Consider the following 10,926-nt stretch of genomic DNA (forward strand, 5'->3'; position numbering starts at 1 on the left):
CTTGTGAAATACTGTGCCACAATAGGCACTTGTAAAATACAGAAATATAGTGTAGGGTGACCACATATATAGTAGTCTGTAGACTATGTATTGTGGTCACCCCACAGACACAGCCTGGTCTCTCACCCAAAATTTGGTTTGGATGTCTAGACTTAACACATCATGCTCACACCAAGCGGGTAGAAAAAGATTTACTACTCCCATAATGAGTAATGATAGGCTCCCAAGCTGGTCTGAATGGCTTGAGAGAGCAGGGGAAAAGCTCTGGTTTCAGGTTCTATGGTGTTTGGAAGGTGGGGCTGAAGTGAGGGGCTTCTCCATATGGGACAGGTAAGGAAAGCAGCACCTGAGGTATTTTTTATCAGCTTGCCCAGATATGAAGCAGATGGAGAAAGAGAAGTGGTGGGGCTTGAAAGCTGTCAGCAATCAACATCAGAAATGGAACCAGACTCCTTATTTCACCATGTAGCATGCAGTGTGGTCTTAGCATTTCCTGGTTATCTGGCTGCTGGGACAGACTAATAAGTGTCTAGTAAACTCACATACACTCACCAACTATCACTGTATCTACTCACCTCAGTGCACGGAAGCCTGAAAGCTATGGCAAAATCTAAGGCTAGCACGTTTGAAGGCTCATTAAACATTTCAAAAAATAAATGGGATCACCTCTCTTCATACTCCTTTTGTCTATATATACTGCCAAAGTGAAAACCAAACATTACCACTTCCTTGCTCAAACACCCTCAGTGCCTAATTCAGTTTCTCCAGTCCCTCACCTAAGGATTCAGGACTCCACAGTATGCCCCAACTCATCTCCAGCCTGGCCTCCCTTACCTCCCTGCCCACACATTTCACTGCAGCCACACTTAAATTTCATCTGTGCCATAAATATGTTCCTGCCTTGTGCCTGTTCTCTCTGCAATGCCTGACTGCTCTTCCTTTCTTTCTATCCATATCCCCATTGCCAAATGTTCAGATGTCACTTTCTCCGTGAATCTTTACTAAGACCTACAACTAAATAACTTCCTTCCCCTAAATAAACCTATTAAAAACTCAACCTACCCATCCCACTTACAGAAATTATTCTCACAGTTCCAGGTATTACAGATATTTGGTGCCTCTAAGAGACTTTTAGTTGTCCCTCAAAATGTTTTTCCTTTGTTGACAGAGATAAAACAACAAGAATAAAATCCTTGTATTTAACTGGTCAGGTGAATGTTCAGAATAAAGGCATTTCCCAGATGCCTTTGCATCTAGACATGGCCACAAAATGTGAAAACCAATGAGCATGTGAGTCAGGACTCAGCAATAGTGAGCTATCTTGGGCCACACACTCCTGTTTAAAATCTGCCATTGGCTTTCCTTCATACTTACAGCAGAATCCAAAGTGATTACCATAGCCTAGTGGGTCCTGTATGACCTGACCCCTGCCTCTGTCTTCGATGTCATTTCCTCCTATAATAGTTTCCTGGGGCTGCCATAACGAAATACCACAGGCTGGGTGGCTTAAACAACAGAAATTTATTTTCTCACAGTTCTGGAGACTGGAAGCCCAAGATCAAGGTGCTGGCAGGGTTGGTTTCCTCTGAGCCCCTTCTCCTTGGCTTGCAGATGGCTGCTCTCTTGATGTCTCTTCACATGGCCATGCCTCTGTGCATGTGCACTCCTGGGGTCTTTCTGTGCATCCTAATCCCCGCTTCTTTTTTTTTTTTTTGAGACCGAGTCTCTCTCTGTCACCCAGGCTGGAGTGCAGTGGTGTGATCTCAGCTCACTGCAACCTTTGCCTCCTGGGCTCAAGCAATTCTCCTGCCTCAGCCTCCTGAGTAGCTGGGATTACATGTGCCCACCACCACCTGGCTAATTTTTGTATTTTTAGTAGAGACGGGGTTTCACCATGTTGGTCAGGATGGTCTCCAACTCCTGACCTCAGTTGATCCACCTGCTTCAGCCTCCCAAAGTGCTGGGATTATAGGCATGAGCTACCGCGCCCTAATCTCCTCTTCTTATGAGGACAACAGTCAGATTGGATTAGGGCACACTCTAATGGCCTTATTTTGATTGTATTACCCTTTAAAGTCCCTGTGTCCAAATACAGTCACATTCTGTGGTACCGGGGGTTTGGGCTTCAACATATGAATTTTTGGAGGACACAATTCAGTCCACCTCCCATACTCTGAACCCATCCCACTCCTAAGCATTGCCATCTCAATGTCTCTCTCTCTCTCTCTCTCTCTCTCTCTCTCTCCTTACACACTGCAAGCATGCTCCCTCCTGCCTCAGGGCCTTCCTATTTGCTATTCCCTCTATCTAGAATGCTGTGCTCTCACTCATCAACACATCTTGCTCCCTATCTTACTCTAGTTTCTGGTTCAAATGTTCCCTCACCAGAGTTTGTCTTTGACCGCTCTATCCCTTTCTATCCCCTTTCCCTGTTTTGTTGTCCTTCATAGCACTTTCTATTACTTGGCATAACAATTTATACATTGTGGGGTTCTCCCTGTGTTAAAAATATACCTGGGATTTGTTTTAATTGGTTATAGTAATTGACAGACAAAGAAACAACTGCCTTTTAAAGAAGAATTTATTACATACAGCTCCCAAGAGGAGGGGCATGCCACACCATGCAGGGCCATATGGGAAAGTACCAGGCCAGAAGGCAGAGAAGTGAAGCAAAATCATAGGAAAGGCCTTTATTATGTAGTGGCAGGAAGCTGTTAGGTGGGAATGTCCTCTATTGGGCAGAAAGTGAGACACAGATATTGGGGTCTATGGTTAGAGGTTTATAATATGATTTCACATGCCTGTGAAAGCCTTACTGCAGGATATATAAACAACTTTGGCCTTTAGTTTGACCCTGTGATCAATGGATGCCAATTTATCAATTATATAATCTGTAAATGTTGGTTATAACCTCTCACATTTTGGTGTTTTGCCAATATATTCAAATATTAGTTTAATAAGGGATTAGATTCCTGTATAACTGGTTTAGTTTGCTCTTCATGTATTTCCATGTCCTAAGGGCATCTTTTACTGCCACCACTCTGTTTCCAGCCTTCATCCTGTCCTCTCAGGCCGGGTGCACTTCTGTGCATCTATCTCATCCTACCTGGGATCTCTCAAACGTCATCCTGCTGGTGAATACAAATGGATACATCTTCACCTTTGGACACAGATTCAATGAAATGCCCCCATTGACTTACCTCAAAACTCAAGTGAACAGAAGTTTGAAGGAACCCAAGATCACCTGAGGCCTGGCTATAAAGGACACAACTGTCAACCTTTGGGTTAATTCCTTTCATTGAGAAAAGTATGATTCTATGAGCTAAAGGCAGTACATCAACAAGACTGGACTGATCACAACTCCTGAATAGAACCTCCACCCCAGGTTCTATTTTAACATTTAACATTGTATATTGGTGGCATGACTCTATGCTCATAAAAGGGAGATAACAGGCACCTATCAGAATGCTGAGGTGAAACACAGATGAATCTAGGTAGAAACCTGAGAATACTGTAAGTTCCATGGATCCAGACCCATAATCACAGGATCACATAATCACAGGAGAGGAGACTGGGGGAGTCAATGGATAGAGGATTTACAAGCCAAGAGAAAAAAAAATGGAGCCCCAAACTGTGAAATCCAAGAAGGGGGTCATGTGAACCCCAATTTATAGCTAGTTTTTCAGAAGTATAAGTGACTACCTACTACTTGTGATTGGCACTTGAAGTGGGAGGCAGTTGTGTGGGACTTAATATGTGGGAACTAACCCTACTCTAGGTAGTGTTGAATTGAATCAAATCATAGGACACCTAGTTGGTGTTTGCTGGAAAACTGGTTGTTGGTGGAGTGAAACCCCTACACATTTTGGTCATCAGAGGTGAAGTGTTGTGTTAAGTGGTATGAGACTGGGAAAAACACTTTGGTTTTTCCTGTATCTCACAGAATTAAAGTTTCCAAGAGAAGCATCAGAAGAGTGGAAGGTTGGGACCAGCAAATCACAAGCCCTAGGCCCCAAACTAGGGTCAAGTGGAAAAGAAGGGTATAATAGTGAAATGACCCTCCTCTCCACTTCTGCAGCTCCAGTGATGCTGTTCTTACTCATTGTCACACTGGAATAGTTGCAATGAACCATGAACACGATCCTCTGGAAATGGAGTGAGTCCTTGGTAAGGCAAAGTGGCTGTCTCAGATTCTGCTTATTGGAGAAATTTCCCTTTTCTTGGTCCTCCAAGTTCACGTCTGAAAGGAACATGAGGAAGGATACTCATTGAGACGGTTGAAGGGGACACTGTTCTGACTTAACAAACCATTTCCTTTTGGCATGATATTGGGGACCTGGAACTCTTAGTTGACTGCATAAAACAGAGTGCTTTTACTTATAATAGAAAAATCTGAATTATAGGTATAACCATAAAGCAAATTTCTTGGTTCATTTAACAAAAAAAACCTCTACGAGTAGTTCAGCTTTCAAATGTGGTCTGATCCAACAGTTCATGTTGTCATTAGTGCCCATGGTGCTACAGCTCCATTTCTCTGCAATTCTCTTGATTCTATTTTCTTCCTTCTTGCCCTCATAGTGACAAGAAAGTTAGCTACCTCTTGCTTCTGGAGCCATATGTAGGAGGCTCCACATATAGTTATGCAGTTTTTCCAGGAAGAACGTAGGGGCAGAAATTCAAACTGTTCCGTTTGGCAAGCTGTGGTGCAAGCTGTCTGCACCCATAGGTAGGGTCAACTTTGCTTAGTACAGAGACTCCAAACTTGAACCTATGGAGCTGCACCTGCTCAGAATAGTGTCTATTTCTAATTTCTCCACCCAGATCAAGCACCTTTTTCAACCCCACAGGGTCTGTACTTTAATCTATTTTTCCACATGGAAGCTTTTTTTCTAATTTGCACAAAGGCACTATATAGACTAGTAGTGGCCATGGCTATATGCTATTCAATTTAAATCCAGGGACAAAGAGAGGGAATCTCTCCCTTAAACTATTTTTTAAAGTCCTGAGCTTCACTCTGTTTGGGGAAACCCCGGATACATGCCCATCCCTAACCAATAAAAGTAGCAAAAGAAATGGGACTATTTGAATTTATTTAAGCCTGTCAGGGCTTAACTACTGGTAGCTGGTAGTATAGTTAAACCCACCTTATATGGCTTTGAAATGTGGCTACCTATTAAAAAGAATAAAAGTGAGACTGAATGCTGGAGGAGCAACCAATCAAATCCACTACATCACGTAGTATCGACTGCAGGGAAGTGAAAGGGCATCTGTTCGCTATTAAGCACTACCAGAGATTTTGTTAAGATTTTTTTTTAAATGTAGCCTTCCTGATTTTGTAGTTTTGGTCTTTTAAGAAACAGGATTAGGGGTTTGTCCCTACCCTCCCACATCTCCATTAAATCATTTCTGTTTCAGCAGTGGCTTCAGAGAAGTTTTAAAAATTAAACTGGCGAGAAAAGGCAGAGTCCCATACCTCCAGGCGCTATCTCAGTTACCGGTGCTTTAGGACAAGAGCAGTATTGCATCAGTAAGGCAGAGGGTGAGCAGCAGTAGCTGTTTAGGAGAAATTATATTGATTTTCTATCCCCACTTATGTGGTTCCTCTTTAGTATCTTCTAGTGCTTTCACTCACTTTGACAAAGAGAAAATTGACTTTCCAAGTAGGCAGAGTGACTGACTTTACAAATGATCTGAGCACCCACTATAGATAAAAAGTCTTCCTCTTAATAAATTTGTGTTCCATCCCCTGGTGTTCCCTTTATGCTGAAATGTATTCTTGCTTTGTCACAGGTTTTTGCTTGTTTGCTTGTTTTTTCTAGATCCAATCCTAAATTTGGAGGTAACAGGTTTTTAAAGGCTCCAAGAAATGACTAACACACTTCCAGATGGTGTTGGTCTCTACAAGGGTTTCTCCACAGCGGCACTATTGGCATTTGGGGCCAGACAATTCTTTTTTGTGATGTGACAAGAAAAAAAAAATCACATAGGTAGAGTAGGGAATCTGGAAGTTACCTCAGAGAGATAGGAAGTTATCCATTAGAGAATCTAGAATTCAGAATATATTTCATCAAGTTTGAAAGGTGTATCATGATGATAGAGACAGGAGACAGCCAAATGCTGCCCAGGTCATTGTGCACAGGGGGCTTCCTAAACATGCCCACGGTGAAAAATTCCATCCCTCGACACATGCACAGTAAGGGGAATAAATCAATTTGGAGTGGCTCAGACTAAGGGCCCACATGCACACTGGGAGAATGGGGTGGAGCCACCAGGAATTTGTGCCTTATTTAGTGGGGAGGATCCTGGCCTCTTCAACTCGTGTGTGGTGGCCTGTTATTCTATCTGTGAGGTGGAAAACCTGCATGCAGGACCCCTCTTTTTGTTGAGAATTTTTCTTTTCTCATAATAAAATCTACCCTTCTCACTTTTTAATGTGTCTGCATGTCTAATATTACATGAGACAAGAACCCAGATTTTAGCTGAATTAAGGAGCAAAAATTCTGCATCACTTTGGTGGCTCATACAGGGACATGAGGAAAAGTGAGTAAAATGTGTACCCAAAAATCTGTTTTCCTTTCGTTTCTGAGTTTTCTCATCCTCGGACGTCTTCTGAAGGTAGAGGAAACTGCAGTCTTCCTGCTCCCCACTGCCACTCACAGAGGTTGGGAACGTCAGCCTCGTCCAACCCAGTCTTTTGTATGGTACTTTCCTTACTTTGGAGGGGGGACTGTAATGTTACCTATCTTTTCTTTTACAATATTGGGGGTGTTCCACCCCCACCTGAATGACCACAGGTATGCGCACAGGATGGACAGGTGAGTGGCAGCTCCCCGACCCCACTCCCCTCCTAGTTGGGGCTGGGGCACATGGACCAAGGGCCCTATGCTGCTGGCTGGCCAGCATTCCCTGCCACGCACCCACAGTGTCTTCCCCTCCCCCAGCCAAGGTGTCCAGCTCAGTCCAACAGCAATAAAATATTTCTCTCCCTGTTGGAGAAACCCACTGTCCTAAGAATAAGAGGATTTTCCCCCAGGTATCTTTCCCACCCTGCACTTGAGCTGTTTTTTTTGTTGTTGTTGTTGTTGTTTCCTTTCTCCACGCTGTTGGCAGTTAACACAGCCCTGCACTTAAGCTGGTTCCTTTCTCTTCCTAGCAAATGCCTGGGGTGTGTGAGGAAGAGAAGGAACAAAGGCCTTCTTTACTTCTTCCATCTGTAGATCCCTAAGTTCCACTGACCACGAAAGGGTGCTGCCCATGGGTGTCAGTGTGGCTTTCACCCATGTTAACAGGGGTCTAGGTGGTGGGATTATCCACTCTTGCCTATGTACCCCCTGTCTGCCTGCTGTCAGTAGCCTTCAAGTTTATAAGGAATTGAGTTTGGGACAGAAATATGTCTCGGGGGTTACATGGACTCCTTAGCATAAGCCAAATACTAAGGTGAAGCTGTGGAATTGAGCCCTCCTCCAACAAGGGAGAGAAAAGGGTGTCCTGTGAATTTGGGTCCCAGCCTAGTAGAATGTCTTCTAAAAGGAAAAAAAAAATCCTCTTGCATAAAAGTTAACTCCTGACAGGGTAGAGGAAAGATAAAAAAACAGCTTAAGTGCAGGGCTGTGTTAATAATCAGCCATAAGGCTTTGACAGGTGCTCTCAAATGCAGGTTTCTGATAACCTTAGAAATCGTGACATTGGAATAAAGGAAAACATGCAGGACTCATGAAGAGCTGAAATGTTCATAAATATCCAACGAACAAGAGTTAACAGAATGTACTGAACTAAAAGAAAACTGAAGTAATCTTTTTTTAAAGTTTTTGGTTGAAATATTGCTGATCCTTGTTTTGTTTTCAGAGTTAAGGAAACTTATTTTGAGCCATTTACAGCCTTTAATAATTGAGTAAGGTATACTCCTGTGATCAAAATTTGGAGCATATTTGTTTCGCTCCTACTTGCTTCTCCAGAATTTGGAAACTAGTTGTGAGTATTCTTAATTTATAGCAATATAGTTTTTTGTATCAGTGCAATAAGAATCACTTTCTTTCGCAACAGGACACAATTGGAGAAACTGGTTATTTTACCAAGGCTTTGATTGGAAGGGTATGCTTCCCTTTTAGGAATCAAGCTTGACTTACAGAGCCGATAAAAGCCCCTTGGGAAAACTGACTTCATACCTTGTCTACACAGTCCCCGTATAGGTTTCCTAACCTGCAGTAAGTAAGGAATGTCATATTCTAAAAGGCCCAGGAACCCCATATTCTTGGGACCTCAAGAAGAAAGGAATTCACCCAACTCATAGGTATTTGAGGGTACAAACTCATGGCTGGGCTCAGCTTTAAAAGTCCTAAGATTCCTTGCAGAACAGAATTCCATCAAAACCTATTTAAAAAGCCTACATAAACATAATTATTCTTGCTGCACTTTATGCAAATAATCAGGCCAAATACAAGACTAAAGTTTATTTTTCAAACTTAGTCCTATCACGATTTATTTTTAACAAAAATGAGAACTGGAGAGAAATTATGTTTCAAGACTTATACATTTGTCATTAGATTCTAGACTCATTTGTTGTTTTTGAGTTTTTTGCCCACATTTTAAACTAACACTGCTTATTCCTGTGAACCAACCAGCAATCTCTGGCTGCAGCTCAGAAGAAGCAAAAGGGATGAGTAATGTAAAAATCTGGATCAATATTCTAGTTCTGGGCAATTACCTTGCAAATCCTGCCAGATGACTGGAGTAAATAAGGTGCCCATAACCTGGAGGTTTCTTTTTTTGGAAAATAAGACCAAGGGAGCTAACCAAAGCCAAGCCCCGTACACCAAAATCTTAGCAGGCATAACTATAGCTACCAGTTATCTGGGTGTGTCAGCAGCCTTAGGATTTTTTTTTAGCTGTCCTTACCATCCCCCCTTTGTTTCATTTTGATTATGTCTTCTAATAACCTGGTTTGTCTCTTCTCACCTTCAGGCCATTGAACTCTGAACGTTCATGCAATTGGAATCTCAAATGATGGCCACCTTTTACCAGGGACCCTTAGATAGGCCTCTGAGGGAGATCTCACTGCTATTTTCCCAAAACAGTGCCCCCATCAGCAGGAAGCAGTTAAGATTGATCACTACCCTTATCCTTATCCTAAGTTAGATGTACTTCTTTAGAGGGGGGAATGATAGAGTCAGGAGACAGCCAAACGCTGCCCAGGTCATTGTGCACAGGGGGATTGCCTAAACATGCCCATGATGAAAAAGTCCATCCCTTAACACATACATAGTAAGGGAAATAAATCAATGTGGAGTGGCTCAGACTAAGGGCCTGCCTGCACACTGGGAGAATGGGGTGGAGCCACCAGGAATTCATGCAGGGGGAGAAGACTGGGCTCTTCAACTCATGTGTGGTGGCCTGGTATTCAATTTAGTGAGATGGAAAACCTGAATGCAGGACCCCTCTTTTTGTTGAGAGTTTTCTTTTTCACTTAATAAATTCTGCCCTCCTCACTTTTCAATGTGTCCCTGTGACTAATTTTTCCTGGTCATGAGACAAGAACCCAGATTTTAGCTGAACTAAGGAGCAAAAATTCCTGCACTAATGGTATGACTTAAAGCATCAGTTAGTAGTATGCATGAAATTAACCTTAGGTCATGAGAGCCACCTATTTATTATTTTTATTTTTTTGAGACAGAGTTTCACTCTTGTTGCCCAGGCTGGAGTGCAATGGCACGATCTCGGGTCGCTGCAATCTCCACCTCCCAGATTCAAGCGATTCTCCTGCCTCAGCCTCCTGAGTAGCTGGGATTACAGGCATGCGCCACCACACCTGGCTAATTTTGTATTTTTAGTAGGGACGGGGTTTCTCCATGTTGGTCAGGCTGGTCTTTAACTCCCAACCTCAGGTGATCTGCCCGCCTTGGCCTCCCAAAGTGATGGGATTACAGGCATAAGACACCGCACCCAGCAAGAGCCACCTATTTAGATGCTCAGCTTCCAAGCAACTGAGATAACTGAGGAGCTTATGAGACTACTAAGCAAGAGGAAAAGGTGACACTGAGGAGCTATATGAGAAAACAGTGATTTCAAACACAAGACAGTATTAGTGTGGCTAAGTTGCAAATAACAGAAAACTCAACTCTAATTCGTTTGACAGAAGATGTTTATTGGCTCACATAGCTGAAAAGTTCTGAGGTAGATCTGCTTCAGGTAAGGCTTGGTCTAGTGACTCAAAAGATGTCACCAAGGACCAAGTTTCTCTCTGTTTAGTCACTGTTTTCTTTGGTATTGGCTTTATCCTTAGGCTCCATATGGTAGCACCTGGAAGCTTGAGAATCTCCCCTTTTAACAGAAAAAAAAAGTTGCCATAATTCTAGGCCTCACATTTTCCTATGTGGCACACAGAGGACAGATATCTCCTCTGGTAGCTCTCAAATGAAGAAAAGCCTCTCTTTTCCAGAAGAGCCAGTATCTCCTCATATCACAATGGCTCTGTGGCCAAGGGGATGGGATAAGCTGATTGACACAAGCCAAACAGGGTCCACTCATGAAGATGGTGGTGGTGCCAAACCACATAGCTGAGAAACGATACCTTCCCAAAGAATACCTGGGTAACTGTTTCCAGAGAGAAGGGAAAGAGATGATGGAAATCAATAAAAGATGACCACGTCTAAAAATGTTGTTTTATAAACTCCTGATTTCAAGTAGAATTAGTTAATTCTATAATTCTTTACTTTCCTGTGTAGACTCTACATGTTCCTCGTGTTTGTTTTATCTTTGGTCCTAGACCTAGGGAGGGCATTTCTGACTCTGATGCCGATACCAGATTATGTGAAAACTTTTCAACTATTGACTGGATGAAGCTATCTAACAAAGCATTAACCACCACCAGAAAGTGACCATTTCTCCCTCCCTTGGCAGTGGCCTCACAGCTTATCAGAATGTAGGCTA

This window comes from Nomascus leucogenys, chromosome 4 (assembly GCF_006542625.1).
Source record: "Nomascus leucogenys isolate Asia chromosome 4, Asia_NLE_v1, whole genome shotgun sequence".
NCBI lineage: Eukaryota > Metazoa > Chordata > Mammalia > Primates > Hylobatidae > Nomascus > Nomascus leucogenys.